At 39.2% G+C, this 20,596-nt stretch overlaps 1 protein-coding gene across 2 annotated transcripts in view; it reads right to left on the reverse strand.

Annotated features, from left to right (window-relative positions):
* Positions 1–20,596, reverse strand: part of PHF24 (PHD finger protein 24) — a 1,962,240-nt gene that overhangs the window by 848,920 nt on the left and 1,092,724 nt on the right. The gene's annotated exons all lie outside the window — the stretch shown is intronic.

The following is a 20,596-nucleotide window of genomic DNA, read 5'->3' on the forward strand; positions in this document are numbered from 1 at the left end:
CTTTACCCATAGTGCCCTCCCTCCACATTACCTCAGATCGAGTTTGCCGGTAAGGACAGGGCAGGTTACAGAAAGAAAAGGCAGAGGCTTTTTCTGAGCAACTTCCTTAGAATAAAAAGGACCATAACCGAACCTCCAAGACTCTTTAGGAGGGGGATGGTGGTGGTGGTGGTGGTGGGGGGGTTGTAATGAATGAATGAAGATGAACAACACAGATGCAAAGCTATGGTAAGACAACAACTTCATCTGATTTTGCTAATCTTCATTCATTCCTTACAGATGGGACAGAGTCCCTAGCTACTTTGTTTCCTGGAAGGCATCATGGAAGCATGTTCCTGAGTACCAGTAAATCAAAAGAGGCTCCCCTCCTGGAGACTATATCCAATTTGTATTGTGTGATAAAGGTATGAGGAGAGGCCCACATTGCTGCTGCACAAATGTCATGCATAGAGGCCCTTGCATAGAAGGCCAGAGAAGTTGTAACTGATCTTGTGGAATGTGCCTTGATCTTAGATGAAATAGAGACTTTGTTAATATGATACACAAAGGAAATGCAATCTCTCAACCATTTAGATAAGGTAACTTTGGATACTGATTTTCCCATTTTTAGGCCAGAATAGCATATAAACAGTTGGAAAGATTTCTTTATGGGTTTTGTCCTGTCAAGATAAGAACTTAGCTGTCTGTGAATGTTGAGCAAATGCAAAGTATACTCACCCTTATTTGAGTAATTTGGAAAGAAGACTGGTAGAGCAATCATTTGGTTCATAGTTAAATCAGAAATAACCTTAGGAAAAAGGAGGGATTAGTCCAAAGGGATATTCTGTCCCTATGGGAGATTATATAGGGATGCTTTGTACATAAAGTTTGCAATTCTGAGATCCTTCTAACTGAATTAATGGCCATCAAGAACAAAGTTTTCCACGACAGGAATTTTAAGTCGCAGTCGGCTGCAGGTTCAAATGGGGAGCTAGTTAAGAGTGGATTACCAGGGTTAAATCCCATGGCTTAATAGGCTGTTTAAAAGGTGGCCTAATATGTTAACACCCTTTAAAAAGGTTTTACAGAGCTAGTGAGAGATTAAGGAGGAGCCTTCAAACCCATTATGGAAATTGGAGATTGCTGAAAGGTGGACTTGGATGGAGGAAGCTGCAGTTCTGGATTCAAAGAGAGTCAATGGGTAATCTAAAATTATGGGTATAGGTGGTGAAAAAGCATTAATTTCTTTCATATGAGACCACGTAATGAATCATTTCCATTTACTGAGGTAAAGCTTTCTGGTGGATGGTTTATGAGAACCCAGAAGAATACGTCGAACCAGAGAGGATAGGATGTTTTGGCTGGCAATCACTCGAAGTGGAGAAGCCAAGCTGTCAGCTTGAGGCTCGCTATAGTTGGATGAATCAGACCCTGTGGATGCAACAGCAATTCCAGAGTTGGATCCAGAAACCAGAGTTGATGTACCAAGTGAGGCCATAGAAAGGGGAACCAAAATTGTCAAAGCCAGGTGCAAGCAGGATTACTTTGCTTTTCAACCGGAGAGCCTTCTTTAAGAATTGTGAGATCAGAGGAAGGGGAGGATAAGCATAAAGAAGTCCCGTGGGCCAATCCTGTAGAAGATCATCCCTCAGGGACTCCCCCTGTGGGAGAAATAGGGCAAAGTACCTGCTACATTTGTGATTTGTGAAGGATGCAAACAGATTGCAGCAAGGCTGACCCCAGCAGCTGAAAATCTTAGCCGCTACGACAGGATAGAGGGACCACTCATGAGGCAGGAGAATACATCTGCTCAACTTGTCTGCAATTGTGTTGGAATCCCTGGGAATGTGCATTGCTATCAGAAAGTGGTTGGAAGCTATCACCCATTGCCAAATTCTCATGGCTTGTCGACATAATGGGTAGGATCTGGTTCAGCCTTGTTTTTTGATTTACCAGACTACTGACATTTTGTCAGATTGGATGGCAATCATTCCTGAAGGGAGGACAGATTGAAATGCTTGCAACACTAGAAGCACTGTCCTCAGCTCTAGAATGGTGATATGCAAATTGGCCTCTTTGGGTGACCAAGTGCCTTGGACCATCTTTCCCTGATAGTTCCCCCCAACCCAATCAGGAAGCATCCAAGTTCACTATGGCTTAGGGCTGGGGAGGGGAAAAGGGTTGTCTTCAGAGGATCTGTTCTGGATCATCCACCAAATTAGGTCTTGCTTGCATTGATTGGTTATCCTGATCCGAAAGGACATGGGTAGTTTCAAGGGGGGCCGTTGCATTAGAAGTAGCCACTGAAGAAGCCTCATGTGTAATCTTGCCAATGGGACCATTGTACTAGATGCTGGCATGGACCCTAATAGCTGAAGAACAGCTCAGGCTGGTACTTTGTCTCGATTGAGTATCACTTGTAGTTGTGATCTGAGTCTCCGTAGCTTGTGGAGGGGGAGGTAGATTCAACAAGACCAGGTGTCGAACTCCGCTCCTATAAATTCCAGTCTTTGAGATGGATTAAGGTTGCATTTGCCCTCATTCACTGTTATTCCTAGGTAGTTCAGTAGCTGTCAGGTGTAGTAAATCACTGAAAAAAGTTTATGCTTTGTTGGGCCGGTGAGGAGCCAGTCATCTAGATATGGAAACACCCAGAATCCTTGCTGTCTCAAGTTAGCTGTTACCACTGCCATGCATTTGGTGAACACTCTGGGGGCCGTAGAGAGGCCAAAGGGCAGTGCTTGAAATTGGTAGTAATTGGCTCCCAGCTGGAAGTGGAGAAATCTTCTTGAGCATTTGTCCATTTGTATATGTTAATACGTGTCCTGAAGATCTATAGAGCACATTCAATCATCTTTTCCCAGAAAAGGGAGTATAGACTGTACCATAACCATCCAGAACTTTGCTTGTTTGACAAATTTGTTTAGGATGCCGAAGTCCAGAATCGGCCTCCAGTACCCTGTTTTCTTTGGCACTAAAAAGAACCTTGAGTAAAAGCTGGATACTGTTTGGTCTGGAGGGACTGTTTGGATGACCCTTTTGAAGCAGCTTTTGAATTTCTATAGCTGCAAATTCCTGTGGAACATCAGGAATTCATCTTAAATGCCTTGGGAAAATATTGAAGGGGATGCAATATCTTTGGGTTATTATTGTCTGCACCCAGGAGTGCCAGGAAAAGTGGTGCAGAGAGAAATGTCCCCGACTGCTTCCAGAGGCAAGCAATCTGGCCACTCTTCAGGACCGCTGATAGGGCTGTCCTGAGAAAAAATCTCTGGATCCCTGGTTATGTGGACCCCCTCTGCCTATGAAGGGGTTTCTCCATGTTGAATTCCCCCCTCTGCCCTGGGGAGGAAACTCACCATGTGTGCCACAGAATGGACCTTGGGATTTTTTGTACCACATCTTTCAACTCATCTGATTAATAGAATAGGGTCGTTGAGGTGTAGAAAAATGTATGCCCACAGCACACAAGGTCTTACCATACTTCTCACACCTGGCTAAGGTGTCTTTAACCTTTTGGTTAAAAAGAGATGAGGCCTCTAGGGGGGGGCATTTAAGAAGGAAGACTTGAAAGGGTCTGAGAAATCACAGACAAATCCAGGCATGACTTCTAGCTACAATGCCAGTGCCTGCTGCACTAGCCACCCCTTTGGTTGAGTGCAAAATCAACCTCATGGATGAATTTGAGATGGATTCCAAGATAGCAAGCTGTGAGGTGACTATCCCGTACATCATCAGAGACTGCTCCTGCAAGGGTTTCTGAGAGTTATGAAATTAAATCTCTTTGAAGCTGAATAAAATGTGCCAGATAGTTCAGAGACTGAATAGCGAAGGTCGGTGAAGAAAATACCTGCTTACCCAATCTGTCTATTGCCCGAGACTCCCTGTTAGGGGGATGGACAGCAGTGCTGTCTTCAGCAAGCACTTTTTTCGTGGCTGCCACCACAACCATAACGCCCCTTGGACCAGTGTGGATTGTCTTCCAGTGGTGAAAGAATTGTATCTGGTCTATGGGGAATAGGTTCAATAGCATCAGGACTCTTCCATGCATGCTGGACAATGAGCTGGACGAGTTGATCTGCAGGTGGAGTCACTCAGGATGTAGAGGGCCGGGCCTGAAAAGCCTGCAAGAACACGGACTCCTCAGAGGAAGGGGTGATGACTTCCAATCACCCCACTGCTTCAGGATCTCCAAAATTTCTGCAAAGGAGACATCATCAGGGGGCAACCATGGGGACCCTTCCACCTCATCATAATCTGTGTCTTCTGTCAAAGATTCCTCTGGGGAATCGATGTGCTTCCTCTTGCACGATCTCTTGCGAGGCACCTCTTCGAGGGGAGTATCAGAGGAGGAACCTGCAGAGGGGGAACCTTGTTGAAGAGTGTCTTGCAGCTCCCAAGCCCGGTGTCCATGAGTAGAGGGCTGCGACAGCTATTGCTCAGAGGAAGGGATGGGGGCTAATCTCTGATGTTGGAGGGATAAACTGAGAGCCTGCAGAGGCCAAGGCCCTCTCCATCACCTGGAAAGTGGGGCCTCCCAAAGAGGAATGGGAGCCCAGAACTGAAAGAGACAAACATGGAACCGGGGTCATGACCCGCCACCAAGGAGGGAGCCATGGGAGGAGAAGGCTCCGTCAAAGCTACCAGAACCGAGGTGGACATACAAAAAGGTAATTCCTTGCCAGGGAACATGGTGCTGACAGGCCAATCTTGGTCCTGTGAATGGCCCAGCTCCAAAGATGCCATAGGCCAAAGGGTAGTCCCCGGCATTGAGGTAAGGTCTACCACCAGTGCTGAGGAAGTTGGAAGCTGGGTAGGTGCCGGTGATGGATGCTCCAAGACCTGCAAGGAGGTCGAAAGAGGAAAATGGTGTGGAATCCTTGGAGCAGAACCCTCAGCTTCAAATGGGAGGGAGGGTTTAGATGGAGTAGAAATTCCTCTGGCCATTAAGAGATGATCCACTAGCCTCACTACATCTAGTTCAGAAAGTCTCTTTTAGAGGAATGTGTGAACATCCTAAAAAGGGGCTGTATTGTTGGCTATAAAAAGGGGCTGTATTGTTGGCTATAAAAAGGGTCCACCGAGGGGGAGTACCTTGCCCTAGGGAATATATCACCTTTCTGTACTTATGTCAAAGGACCAGAATAAGGTACAGCAAAGGGGAAGTGACTGGATCTGGAATAACTATTGTTGGCACAGAAAGGTGAGTTGGCACCGAGGTAGAAATTGCAGTTGTCAGGGGCCTTGGTTGGCGCAGGTAATGCTATCGGTGCTGAAGAAGTAAAGGATGGCGACAAAGTAGATGGTTGACTCAGAACCAAAGTCTGAACTGAAGTAGCAGATTCAGTTCTTGGAACTGACGGATGTACCAATTTAGGAACCTTAGGCTTCGGTTCCAACTGCTTTGGCTCATGAGGAGAAGAGAGTAATGGCTTGCTCCTCTTTTTATCCTCTCTCTTAGGAGGTGGTGAGGCCTGCGACTCAGAAATAGCCTCTGCAAAAGGTGATTTCAATAATCCTGCTAGCATAACTTTATGTTTATGCTCCGCAAGTATAAGGGAGCTGAAAGCTTTACATATCTGACAAGGAGGTTTCTCAGATAGGTGAGGAACCCCCTAGGCAACAGACACACAATAAATGGCTGTCTACATTAGGCATCTTTCTGTTACATTTATCTCAACATTTAAAACCCATAGTTCCTTTCTTATCTGACATATTGCAGCAGGACAATATCAGTAAACACACCAAAAACTAAATCCAGTAAGCAAACAGAATAACAAACAAGGTCTTCTTCTTCTTTTATAAGTATGAGGAAAGGAGCAGAGGATTTACCAGCAATGGTAAAAGAAGTACCTAAACGGGTAAGGAAAGGATGTACCAGCAATGGTAGAAAGAATACCAAACTTGGTATGAAGTTCCGAATTTTAACTAGAGAGACACAAAAAATATATAGGGACATGCGATAACACTCAAAGGAGAGAAAGACTAAGAAATAAGCTAGAAAATTACAAAAAAATTTGTAAATTTTTTAGTGACTTAGCTGAGATCCTGGTCTTACACGTCTTGATTTATACACGGCAAATGAGATCTGAGGTAATATGGAGAAGGGCAATATGGGTAAAAACTTAGCTTGAGAATTTTCTGGCTGGCACAAGCTTGTTACTATGACCAACTCAGTTCCGAGGACGAAACTGACACCCATTGGTAAGGAATGAATGAAGATTAACAACATCAGATCAGATTTTCTGTTCTGACTTGCATGCAAACTATTGACTAAACTTTGGCTATTGACTTAAATGTATATTACAAAGCCAACTTTCAAGCTCATACTTACACATACAATCCAGTCACCTCCCAGACTCCATACTGGATCTCCCCATCAGCCCCCATTCCTCCCTCTTTTCCTCATTCGTTGTACCCTTTTATTTAAAAAAAAATGTCACCAAAAGGCATAAAACCTCTATTGCAGAAGATCACCACAGATACCCACCAAGGATTAAATAACTTTAATCCATGGTTCATTTATCACTGCAAGGCCTACCACCTTATTACTTATCATCATGCCTAATAGCTGGGAAACACCTGTAATCAAACCTCTCCTGAAACAGTCAGTCTAGAAAATATCACATACTTTCATCTAATTTCCATTCTCCTCTCTATAAATAAAATTCTATAGAAAATATACATTCACCACATAAATTACATCCAAGAATACCATCATTTCAACACAAGGTGTTCTATATCTGAAGCATCTTCACTCATGAATGGTTTACTTCAGGACTCAATCTGTTAAATAGCCTTGGTTGATCAATTATTGATATTCTTGTGATGACATTTTAGTTATATAAGTTTTTATATCATTTTTTTCACTAAAATATGCATTTTGGGTCATCTGAATGCTGATGAGTTCCTGCTCTGCTCCAAGTATCAAAGGAGTACCTTACTCATCTCTATCTTCATTAACAAACTACCATATAACCTTCCACTCTTACCTCTGATTCTTTACACAGATGATATGCTATTATAGACAGATCATAACCATCTAACTCTACAATTCAAGTCCAGCATAAAACAGTTCTGCCTTCTCTCCGCAAAAGGCTATTTGAAAATGAGATACTACTTAATCCAACAAAACTAAAACTATGCTGTGTGACACAGTTCATAAACTGGAAAAACACCTCAACTGCTCATCATTAGAGACATCAATGAGATCATTCATCATCATCAATGCCTCTTTTCCCATTATTCTACATAAGATTGTGGTGTTACATGAGTGCCACTTTCCTACCCTCTCTGACAGTCATGCCCGATTGTTGAGTGTCTCATGCAATCCATCCATCTCTTGGCTTGACATCCTCATTTCATCCTGCCATTTTTCCAGTGTCTCCTAAATCATCTTCATGAAATCTTTTGAATTCCTGCATATGTAACTAAATCACCATAATCAGTTCTTGACATTCTCTGCAGATGAGTTACTTTTGCTTCTGCTCTAATGTCCTCATTTCTTCATCTGTCTTACACTGTGTGACTTTCTACCTTTGTCAGGCACTTCCATCTCCCTCGCCTCAAGCTATTTAAGCTCCCCTGCCCTCAAGCTATTTCAGCTCCCCTGCCTTCAAGCTATTTCAGCTCCCCTGCCTTCACCTCTCAGTTTTTTTTTTTTGGCATGCAGAAGCACTGCTCACACCACTGGTTTCCGCACCTCAGATTTAAGCTTCTTTGGCAATCTTCTGTCACACACTACCTGTGACATTCTCTGCCAATTGGCTGCACCATCTCTGATTCTCGCTTTGACCTCCTCATTCAGACTTCCCTTCTCCATATCCATCACTTTCAGATACTTGACTACAGATACTGTTCCACTATTTTCCCTTCTGTCTTGTCTTCTGATTTCCTCCATTTGCTGCCATGACAGTTGTCTTGGTTGTATTCAGTTCGTCCCATGACCTTTCCATTCTACATTCCAGTCCTCCATCATTCATTGAAGTTCCTATTCATACTCTGTTTGCAGTGTCATATTTGTATACAGCAGCTTTGTTGGTCAGTTACCTGCAACCTGTTGCTTATGTAGTCTACCATCAATACAAACAGTAGTGCACTCTCTTTTACAGTAAGTAGCAAAGAACATTTAGTCTACTTTGTGGAAGTTCACATATACACTGTCCATACTGCCCAAACACATTCATACATTCAAATCGATGGAGTATATGGACATATTTATAATATACAGAAATATATATATATATATATATATATATACATATATATATCTCTCACTGTGTGTGTGTGTATATATATATATATATATATATATATATATATATATATATACACATACACACACACACTTATACATACAGATGTATGCAGACATATATACATATTTAGATATATCATTTTATATATATATATATATATATATATATATATATATATATATATATAAACACACACACACATTCATACATGCACATAGAAGTACGCACACTCTCGGTCTGTCTCTCTCTCTTCAGGGAAGGGCTTTCACACTGTGATCCACTGATCACTAGATGGAGCATATAAGACTGGAATTGGAATGGCTTATGAAATTAAATTTAGTTAAAAGGTTGATAACTCAAGAACCGCAAGTCTTATGAACAAGACAGGAGCAGAGATATTAAGTTGGCAAAATCAGAATTGTCCACGGCAGTCTGTTTTGTTCTGTTTTGGCACTTTCTTATTCTTAAGAATACCTTGAAGTGTTTCCATTACCTTAAATACAGTGCCATTTCCCAGCTCCCTTCACAATTAAAATAATCCCTTTCTTGTCAAGGAACACCCTTGCACAGATCAACTAGTTACAGACTGATTAGCCTTACAAATATATTGTACAAATTGATGGATAAAATTATGTTTGAACTTATTAAGAAATACACAATCTCCTTTTTCATGCTCTAACCCATGACATTTTTGTCAGCTTCATAAAAAAATATTTTGGAGTATAATTATCATTCTATATAAAGGTTTATGTGCCCACACAACTTACTTTGATATGGCTAAAGTATCTAACAGTATATCCAATAATAGAGTCGTACATAAACTCAGAGATCTAAAGGTAACTGGAACCATAGTAAAATGATCTTCTCACTATTCCGTCTCCAGTAGAATATATCAAGGATCTGTCCTCCTACTTCTTATTTATGACATTTTTTTCTCAGATATCAAAAATGACTTCACTGTCTGGCTCACCAAAACTGCAGACAACTGAAAGCATTGTCCTTAACTCCACAGCATCAGCTCCATTCAAATAGCATTTAACATTGCACATAAATGGTGCAGTAAAAATGATCTTGCCTTTATTTATCTGTGTATTTACTGCATGTGTTTACCATGATAGTCCAAATGGGCTGAAAATCAGAGTTGGATCATAATCAAACAGTGCCCTAGGCACAGTAATAGACCAGGCCTATCCCTCGAGCCATTCCAGTGTCCCATTCCTTGGCTGTCTCTCCCCATTCACTTTAAACACTGTTCAAACCTGTTAGTGAGCATATTATTTTTTCTTTACTTTTAGCTTGATTAAAGAGATTTACATTTAATTTAAAACTTTTATTTCAAATTTTGAGTACAAACATGCACAAACACTGATGACCATTTGCTAAATGAAACAAAAGTTTCACATTGACAGCAGACTTGGCATAAGCAAAATTAAACTTCTCTTCCTTTGACACTCATGTTCACTGAAAATGCATTAAAACTTAAATTCATTGAAAATGCATCTGGCCAGTAGCAGATGCATTCTACCTTGGGCCATGGGCTGTTTTCAATCCATGTCCTCTCTTCCTGGAATATATTATAGGACCATGCATTCACCTTCCTGGTTATTTTAAATTATTTTTATTGTTTAATATGTCAACGATCATTAAAATGCATTTTAAATAATATAGCAACAGTGTCTTTTCATTTATTTTTATTTTTGTTGACCAGGTTAGTCCCACTAGGCCAATTACATATTTTGGGGAGAGACTTGAGGTGGCACTTATACTATTAGGGGAAATTTGGCCAGGACATGGGGAAACTTCCCCTACTCTTTGTTGAGTAGGGGTTCTGTTTCTCTGGTACACTTCCTATTCCTGTTCTGGGCACAGTAGCGGCCCAGAGAAGCAGGGAGAAAGAATGCTTCAACTTTCTGGTGAAAACGGTAGTAACTTGAGCATGAAAAAGGCAGGTGAGCATTTTGCAGATGAAATGGACATACAGGAGGATAAATGAGGAAAAGAGAAGGTGTTTACGCCTTTGGAACCCATGGTGTATGGTGGTGGTGAGTTAATAATTGTGGACATGGTAGTCGAGCCTTCCGAAATGTTAGATGAAATGGCGGAGTACGACAGCAAGCAGAGAAACTTCAGCCTTCTGGTTTAAATAAGGTTGAAATGGCAGGTGACGTGACACAGTGAAAGGAAAGGCATTCAAGACTTTCAGGGATTTGGAGGATTTATTTCAAATACACTGCTTTATAATAAAGAAGATCACAGGATACAAAGATATGAGGTATTGGACAATGTCATTTTACCTTTGTGTACAAAACTGAATGATGTAAGATCATTTATTCATTTTTATAAAGAAACTTTTTTGATGTTATTTTTGAAAATGAGCATGTGATAGAAAACTTCTTGGGAGAATATGAGAAAAAGGACTACTATCCTTGGAACTTGTATGCCTTTAATGCATTTAACTTCTTCTTCTTTCGGCTTTTCCCGGTTAGGGGTCGCCACCACGAAACTCAAGTCTGCTAATGATTGGCAGTAGATTGTTATGGTGCCAGCCTGACGCCCAACCTTTAGCAAAGGCACGCCCATTCACGCATGTCTTTCGAATGCCACTTGACCATGGGGAGGACATGCAGACTCCACACAGAAGGCGCTCCAGCCGAGAATCGAACGGGAGAACCTCTTGCTGTGAGGTGACACTACCGCTGCACCACCGTGGCTACATCTTTAATGCATTTAACTAAGAGACTAAAAAGAAATTATATATTCAATTCAGAACAGATCTTGAAAAAGAGACTTTAAACAGACATTTAAGTAAAATGAAATGTGTAAAATGCGTTGAATATTACTGAAGTATATAATATTGGAGGATTATGGAGTGGAAGATGGGATTGTAATGTTGCATTAAAACTGGAAAATGAAACTATCATGCATATTCCAAGTATTATAAATGTTGAAGTGGGAAAATCGGTTAAGTATTAGGGACAGACCAAAACCTATTTTTATTGTGGTAAGACTGATCACTTAATTGAAAATTGTGATGAAAGGAAATGTTATATTTGTGAAGAAATTGGACATAATACTAAAAATGTGTGTTTAAATGCTATAAATGTAACAATATAGGATATTTATGGATGGAAACAAAGCAAAAATGAAAATGAAATAGAAATAAATATTTCCAGAATGTACAAAAATTAGTGCAAGAAGAAAAGGAAGAATTAATGGAAAACGAGAAGGGAAAAGACTATGAACAAAGTGATGAAAATTTTATAAACAAAAATCAGGAAAAGGGTATGGAAGAAAGATCAGAAATAAGTGAAGAAGTAGATGTAAATTAGACATTGGTAAAAGAAAAAAACAGAACTCAATAGGTAAAACAGTAGAAAGAAAATCTATAGAAATTAACAAAAAAGGGGAAGAGATCACCGTCAGTAATTCAAAGTAAAGATATTAAAACAAAAAGCAAGAGGAGATGGATGTAAAATGGTGGCTGCTAATGTAAAGAGTATAAAGAATTTGGTTAGGATAATAAGCATTTTAGAATGGTGCAAAGGGCTTCATACCAATATTAAAGTTTTTAAAGATATGAGATTTTTGACTAAGGAATAAAGGTTACAAGCAATATCACTATGGGGAGATAACACTGCATGGAACTTGGGCAAAGAAACATGTTGTGGTATAGGGATTCTATGTAAGAAATCTGTTAAGATATTAGACATGACATTAGCTATAATGGGAATGATTACAGTTCTAAATATTAAATGGAAGGAACAACTAAATTATTGCAGTTTATGCTTATGTAACAAGCAAAGAAAAATAAAATATGATTAAAATATTGGACTCCGAGGCTATAAATATAGACATCATAACTGTAGGAGATTTTAATTATAATTTAAGGGAAAAAAAAAAAAAAACGGACAGTGATGTAAAAAATATTGGATGTACTTAAGTATGGTAACAAATGGACTTCTAGCAGACAAGAACATGAGACATACATTGATTATTTATTGATATCATTAGGACTTCTATCTAAAAAGGAAGGAATATGAGAATGAGGTTTCTCAGATCATTGGCAATTTGGATAGAGATAAAATGAAAAGCAGGATATATCAATATAGGTAAAGGAATAAAAGGAGTAAATGAAAAAGAATGGGATGAAGAAGGAATGATGATAGTTACAGAACTGTGGAAAGATCATATTAATATGAGAGATTATTATAAGGATCATTCAGAGTGATGGCTATCATTCAAAGAAAAATCATAGGATCATAGGAGATTACTAGGCTATCGACCCAAAGGTCATTTTAAGCCTAGGCATTTCAGTTCAATGTAATGCCGTAGAAGTATTAGTCAATACCAAAGACTGCATTTAGTGATGACTGCCCATGTCTAACAGGGTTGTGGGCACTATCGCCAGTAAGAATTTATGATGCCCCATCCACTCATCCAGGTTCCTCTTGAACAGTGGCATAGAAATGCTCTAATTCACATGAATTGGTAGCCTGTTTCAAAGACGTGGCAGTTGCGTGGAGATAAATCTGTCCCTCCGGCATGTACTATTTAAGTCACAAGCCATTTTTAAGTCCCTATAATAGGTAGCCATAGACCCATTGATTTACAGATATGCAGTAAGTTCATTAGGTTTGGGTCTTGAGTTGCTCTGTCGGCCAGGCATAAGTCTCCCCGAAGAAGTCTATATGATACAGAGTACAGTGACAGAGACTTTAGTCATCCCATGTAAAGCACATGCTGGAAGCCCTTGATCTTCTTTGTTAGAAACCTCTCAGGTCTCTCTAATTTCTGCAGGTGCTTAGCACGGTACATACTGAATGAGGCTTTATACTCAATTATGGACTGGATAAGTGCACAGTATGGGGGGGTTATAACTTTTTTTGCTCTCAAGGTGATGCCTTTACAAATCAAGTGAACTTTGTGGAAAGCTTTTCTTACAATGGTAGACACATGGTGGTCAAAGTTAAGGTCGTACTTAGGGTATTGTTGTTAATATGACGGTGTGAAAAGACATGGTTTGTGCCAAAGGGAATGATGATGCATTTCTTTGTTTTCAGTTTGAGACCATAACTAATACACTAGTCATTGGTCTGTGTGAGACCCTTCTGGAATATACTGACATCATTTGGGGATTCAATGATTGCACCTAATTTGCAGTTGTCTGCAAACTTAGTCAGCCACAACCCTTTAGTTTTGACATGAACGTCTGAGAAGTATATACCAAACAATAGGGAGCCCAGCACTGACCCTTGTGGCACCCTGATGGTAACAGGTCTGCTGTTTGATGTGGAGTTACCCACTTTGATAGTGTGTTCAGTTTGTGTGCCAGTTGGCAACCCATCTTACAATCAAGGGGTTTACATTCAGTTTGCTAAGGTTATCTGTAATGCCTGAATGTGGGATTGTGTTGAAAGCCTTTGCCACATCGAGGTATGCTGTGTGCACAGACATGCCATCATCAATAGCCTTGGTCACACACTTTCAAAGTCTAACTGATTTAAGAGGCAGAATCTGCACTTCATGAAGCTGAACTGGGTAGGATCCAGGGTTTGGAGGTCACCTATGTCTTTATTTATGAGGTCCATAATGATATGTTCTATGACCTTACATATGAGGCTGATCCAGATTATGGTTCTGTAATTCCTCAGGTCTGTTGCTAGGTCACCTTTGTGGAGGGGAATAACTGTAGCTGTTCTCCATTTAGCAGGAACAAAGCCTGTGGTGATGCTGTGATTGAAAAGTGTATTTAGTGGTGAGGCTAGATTATGTTTTAGCCTGTTTAGAAGACAGCCTGGGGTCATCTGGTCCCACAGCCACCATGTTCTTTACCTTGGACAGGGTTTTGAGGGGCTGCTCTTCAGATATGCATGGTGGGGGGGTTGTTGTAAGTTAGGAGGGGATAAAGGAGTGAAATTTTTACCAAGCCTATCTGCTAGCAGGTTTACTATCTCTGTGGGGTTAGTGTGTGTGGTACCATTGGCCAACAGTTCTGCACATGCTTGGGTCCTACCTTTTAGGTTACGTACGTAGCTATAAAAGGCCTGATGGTTATGTTTGGCAGTACTTGCTAGTTTTCTCTCAAAGGAGCTCTTGGAGGATTTAACATGTTGTCTTATTTGCCTGTTAAGGCTTAGTAGGGTGCTTTTCCATTGTTGGGTCCTTGTCTTTGTTTTCTTGGACAGCAACGTTTTGCATTTATTGAAGAGTTTGTTGATGCTGGAAGTCCACCATGGCAGCTTGATTTTACTTGGGGCTCTGGCTTTGATTCTATCTGGTACAGCCAAGTTTATACACTTTGTAAGTGATTGTACAGAGTTTTAGTGTAAGCTCTGGCATAGTTATCACTTTCAGCTTGGGGTGGGGTTTGGAATGCATTTATACCTTCATCTAGGAGGGTATAGTTTGCCTTGGTGAAGTTTTTTAGTCTGATTTCACCCTTTCTGAGTTCTGGTGTTAGTCTCAGTTTGAAGGTGACTGATTTGTGGTCATTTTTAACTAATGAAGGTTGAACAGTTGCAGCAGTGCACCTGTTTGACAAGTTGGTGATGACCAGATCTAGAATGTTTGTTCATCTTGGGGTATGGACAGCTTGCTCCAGGGTATTTGAATTCACAAAGTCAAGGAACGTTTGTGCTAGCAAGTTTGGGTTAGAGTAGGTTTCCCAGTTGATGGTGGAATAATTGAAATCTCCCATAACCAGTGTGTTCAGTAAGATTTGGATTGTCTTCAGTTTGGTTAAGTAGGCTTTGTGGGTGTCAAGCCCAGTAGGGAGATCTATAACTGGCTAGGAGTTGAATGGGGGTGTTACCCACCGTAACCTGGAACTGGAGTAACAGCACGGAGTTGTTGAGTCTAACTAGACAGGAGGTGACTATCTCTAATATAAATTGAAACACCACCACCTTTGGTTTTCACACATTCATTTTGCAGTCTAATGTGTAAGGCATTGCAGCCTTGCAGGGCTGGGGTACACTGAGGCCTTAAACCAGGTTTCTGTGACTGCACAGGCATCTTCTAGTGATAGATGGGCTTCCAGGGTGTGCAATTTTTTGTTTAACCTCTTAGCATTTAGCAGCATGGGCCTTATTTTGTTCTAATTGGTTACGTTCACACTGGTAATGTTGTTTTCCAGATTTTGCCTAAAAAGTCACTATGGGGGAGGCAAGAGCCTTTGCCAGCAGCCGAAAGCCTAGGGGTGGCAGGTGCAAACCATCTCTTGCAAAGCAGTGAGGTTTGTCGACCATGGTTTCCCAGGCAGACAGGAACTAGATCCCCTTCGAATGACACCAGAAGCTAACACATTTATTGAAATCAATAATTTTTTGTTCATAATGTGGAATCATCCTAGGTGAGGGTAGTATGCTGCTGAAGGCTAGGGACATACCTTCCTGAGACACACAGTCACAGAGCTCAACCATGTCTCTCTTCTCAAAGTCCAGTGAGGAACATCTCAGGTCATTCACACCAACATGAACTATGACAGAGTCATAATGGTAGTCGTTGCTGAGAGTCCTGAGTGCATGCATAATTTGGTGAATCCCAGCACCAGACAGGCAGCTCACCGTGACTTTCTCCTAAGAGATGTTATATGAAATGGCAGTTAGACAAGAGAAAAGAAATAAAGGAAAGATATAAAAATAAAAAAGAACAGGCATTTATGAGTTTAGAAAAGAATGATAAGATATCTTTTATCAAAGAAAAATATATGAAATGAGTCAAGAGAAAAGAATTCATTATTCAAAGATATTTTCTTAAGAAAAAAGAGGAAGTATCTGCTTATTTAAGCAAGATAGTGAAAGAAGATAATAATTCAATGAGAGAAATGAGGGATAAAGAAGGAAAAATATATAATAGTCAAAAAGCTATAATGATGATTGTGGTGGATTATATAAGATAGGTGTTTAAAGATAGAGGCTATAAAAAATGGAAGGTAAACGCTTTTTCTAAAACAGACTGAAAAATTAGAGAAAGAGATATCAGAAGTATTAGAAAGAGCACTGAAATTATTAAACTGAGAGTAGGCAGTGGGACCAGATGGAACAGAGTACCAATGCATAAAGATACTGAAATTGTAAATGAATGGTTAAATGAGGGCATTAGATATAAGGAGTTATGTAATGGGATATTTAAATTCATGTGGAAAAAGGAGATAGAAAAATGCACAGAATTGGAGGCCTGTGGTCTTGAATAATGCAGATTATTAGATTTTTATGAAAATGTTACAGAAAAAGATGCAGATGAAAGTAAACAGTATTACAGAGTATGGTGTACAGTATTAAAGGAAGCAGTAGTCAGAAAGTATTACTGATGCTTAGAGAATAAGTAGATGACATTATAAACAAAAAGACAACTAAAATCATTATAGAAAATTTGAATAAAGCCTTTGACACTACTCATCATGATATATTATGAGAAATATGTCAATTCTATAACATAAGTAGGAAGATAATAAATGTATGTGTATCTGCATACGAATACAATTATATACGGATGAAGGTTAATGGATGGTTAAGTGACAAAATAAGTATAAGAAGAGGAAAAAGGCAAGGATGCATATGGAGTAGTACCATATTTACATTGCTAATGAATGTTGTATTAAGTTATATAATAATGATATCAAAGATATAAAATATATACACAAAGAAGGCATTGAAATACTTATAATGCTATCATATTGCTCTACCTAAAAAAAAACAAATCCCAGAGAGCCACACGCTCTAGAGATATAAAGCTCACCACAATGATAAATAGGACATGCTGGAGGGATAGATTCCTATCCCAGAGACTCCCCATGCTTTGGAACAGGATTCCAATATACATCAGGCACAGCCCCTCACTAACACTCTTCAAGAGAAACCTTGACGGGTGGATGGGAAACAGAAAATTTACCCCGGGGATCACTGCACTGGCTCTGCTGGACAGTGGTGCAGGGAACTAATGGCTCTGCTGGACAGTGGCACAGGGAACTGATGGCTCTGCTGGACAGAAACACTGGGAACTAATCTAAGGGGTTGGCGAAAGCCAACACATTCTGGCTAGGCTTATAAATGCCCTTGGGCAGATAGCCTAGTACTTACCTATGAACCTATATGCAGATGGCATCATATTAGTTACAAAGAATCTGTATGGTATGAGGAACGTATTAAATTAAGTGAATTTTTACAGTCAATTGGCATGTAGTTGAATAAAGGAAAGAGTAAAGGGTTGGAATTTGTAGGTAGGATAGAAGAAATTGAATTTGACATAGAAGAAATAAAAATAACTTTAGGTATATACATTGGCAAGTATGAAATAAAAGACATGCAATGGAAAAAGTTAATAAAAGCAATAAAGAAAACATAGATTCTGCAACACTTTCTGATTATATTTTAAGAAAAAGTCTTATTTAATACAGTTCTATTTTCCTGTCTAAGATAGTGTACATTGCTAGTGTATTTAGTTTACCACTGAATTAAGAAAAGGAAGTACTTAAAACTATTTTCTCCTTTATTTGGGGTTCCAGACTTAACTCATTTAAAAGATGCATTGCTTATGGTTCCAAGGATGAGACAAGATTAGATTTAATAAATCCAGTAGTGTATGCAGTTTCCTTGAATTTGTATAAGTTCATCAAATGGTTAAAAGAAAATTATAAGATATTAATAAATAGAATAGTTAAAAGTAAATATTTTATTTATTTACTTATTTTACATTTGTTGACCAGGTTAGTCTGATTGAGTTATGTATCCCTTTGGATGGTATTTCAAACATTTAATAGAAGAAAATGTGGTTTGAATGATGAAGTAAAATATATATTAGGCAAATATATTTAGGTGGAAAAAATACAAATTACATTGAAAATGAAAAAAAAGTGTGATATAAAAACATTATGCATAAATACCATTATATGTACTATTGGAAAGATCTACAGGAAGGGAAAATTAAAACTATCAAAGCAAGAATTGAGAGCTGTCAGAATATGTTGAGTGTCAGGATTTCTTACGGAGGTTGGTAATAAAGAAACTTCCAGTTAAAGTAAATATGCCTTATAAGAAGCAAGATGAAAAAATATGCAATTATAAAAATGTTGAGACAACTGAACATATATTCTTGAAATGTAAAAACAATAGTGAAATTGTGGCAAAATTAAGAGATATGCATTATTTTGATGATATCAAAGGGCCTGAAGGTGTGAATATGGATATCATTAAATATGTATATTCTAAAACTTGTATATCTATAGCTAATCTCTCTCTCTCTATATATATATATATATATATATATATATATCTATATACACACAGACCACACACACCAAACACACACACACACACACACATATATATATATATATATATATATATATACGGTTCACTACATAATTTCGAAATACTGAAATCCCGAATTTCAGTATTTTGAAATTATAACACCGAAGCCTTGAAATCCTGAAGCACCAGAAGCGCGAAATTAGAAATACCAAAGTTCAGGGCTTCTGGTGTTGTGGTGTGTGAATGGATAGGTGTAAGTTTAGGTAAGTATGTATGACTGTGTTGGTTAGGCGCTTTAGTGTGTGTTTTGGCTGTGATGTGTGTGTGTGTGCAAGGGGTTGTGAAATGTGTGGGGGTGAGTTACCTGTGTGTGTGATTGTGCAATCTCGGAGTTAGTATATATAAGTAGGGGGTGTGTGGTGGGGTGCAGCCCCCACATGGTGGGTGCAGGAGGGCTTGCCCCCCTGCTTGTCTGTAGTGTAGGACTGAATTTTTGATTGCGGGGGAGATTGTGTGTATGTGTATGTGTGTGGTGTATTTGTAGTGCAGGTTCGCGATTTTAAATTTCGCGGTTATGAGGTTCGGGATTTCAAGCTTTTGGCTATGGAACTTCAAAATACTGAAATTCGGAACTTCAATAATTCGGGATTCTATAGTGAACCCATATATATATATATATATATATATATATATATATATATATGTGTGTGTGTGTGTGTGTGTGTGTGTGTGTGTGGGTTCCCTTCAGAATCTCGAACTACTGAAATCCCGAATCTCAGTAGCCTGAGACCAGAAGGGCGAAAGTGCAGAATATTGAAACCCCAGAAGTGCAAAATTCAAAATCCCGAAGTTCGGAGATTTTGAATTAGCCGTTCTGGTGTTGCAGTGTGTGAGTGGATGGTTGGAGATGTAGGTTAGTATTTGTGTTTTACGGGTTTTGGGTAGGGGCTTTAGTGTGTGTCTGTGTGTTTTGTTAGTCTGATGTGTGTGCGCGAGAGGAATGTAGCTTGAGTAGTGGTGTTTTTGTGTGTTTGCGTACTGCAACCTCTAAGTTAGTATATTTAAGTAGGGAAGGGGGCCTCCCTGCTTGTATTTTGGGTAGGTGGTTGTGTATGTGTAGGGAGGTGTATGTTTGTGTCTGTGTGTGTTTTGTATAGAAATCGCAATTTTGAATTTCTCGCTTCTGGGGTTTCGAGTTTATGGATAATATTAAGGATAAAAGAGATCATGTTTAACAGGAAATGGGATTTAGCTCAAATGCTTGAAAAGATAAAATTTTGTTGTGGAAAATGGAGTGGGGGGTCTTAACACAGATAGTTTGTATTAAAAGTATAAAGATGTGATATAGCAATGGATTGTTAAATTATCTACAGAAATAGGTATAGTACTTCATTATAGAAATCTTGTAGATATTGTAAATGCTGTAATTATATTGTAATTATTGTGTAAGGTTTTTAATTAAAGGACCTCTACACTTTTCAATAGGGGTTATGAGATCTATAACATCCATCTGAGCTACCACCAACTCAAGCAGATGATATCTAGATTTAAGATCTCATCCAAAGGATGACAGACTCAGAAGTGCAACACTGTCTTTATACTGCACTATAATATGGATGGTGCAGCAGTAGCATTGTTGCCTCACAGCAAGAGTTCTCCAGTTTAATTCTCATCTGGAGTGCCCTCTGTGCGGAGTCTGCATGTCCTCCCTGCATTTGTGTGGGTTTTGTCCAGGTTCTCCAGTTTCTTCCCACATTACAAAACATGTGTCTGAAGCATTTCTTCATGGACCTCTGCTGAAAATTAGTTTTGTTCCAAGTCAGACTTTCCCAGTAAACAAATGTTAAATAAATAAAAATAAAAAATCATCACTGCATCATCTGCCTGGTTTGGGGATTAAACCTACAGCCTTCTACATCAAAGCTGAGTGTGTCACATGTTATGCCGCTGATACTGCCAACGAATTGCATGTACTTTATTGGTAGCATTGGATGAACTATTTGATATTGTATAAAGGTCACTAGCATCACACAATAAGCACAGACATGTGTACCGCAGTTTAAAAAAGAATACCTGTAACATAAAACTATACTACTAAATTATAAAAAA

This window comes from Protopterus annectens, chromosome 1.part1 (assembly GCF_019279795.1).
Source record: "Protopterus annectens isolate FY-2018-M chromosome 1.part1, PAN1.0, whole genome shotgun sequence".
NCBI classification, from domain to species: domain Eukaryota; kingdom Metazoa; phylum Chordata; order Ceratodontiformes; family Protopteridae; genus Protopterus; species Protopterus annectens.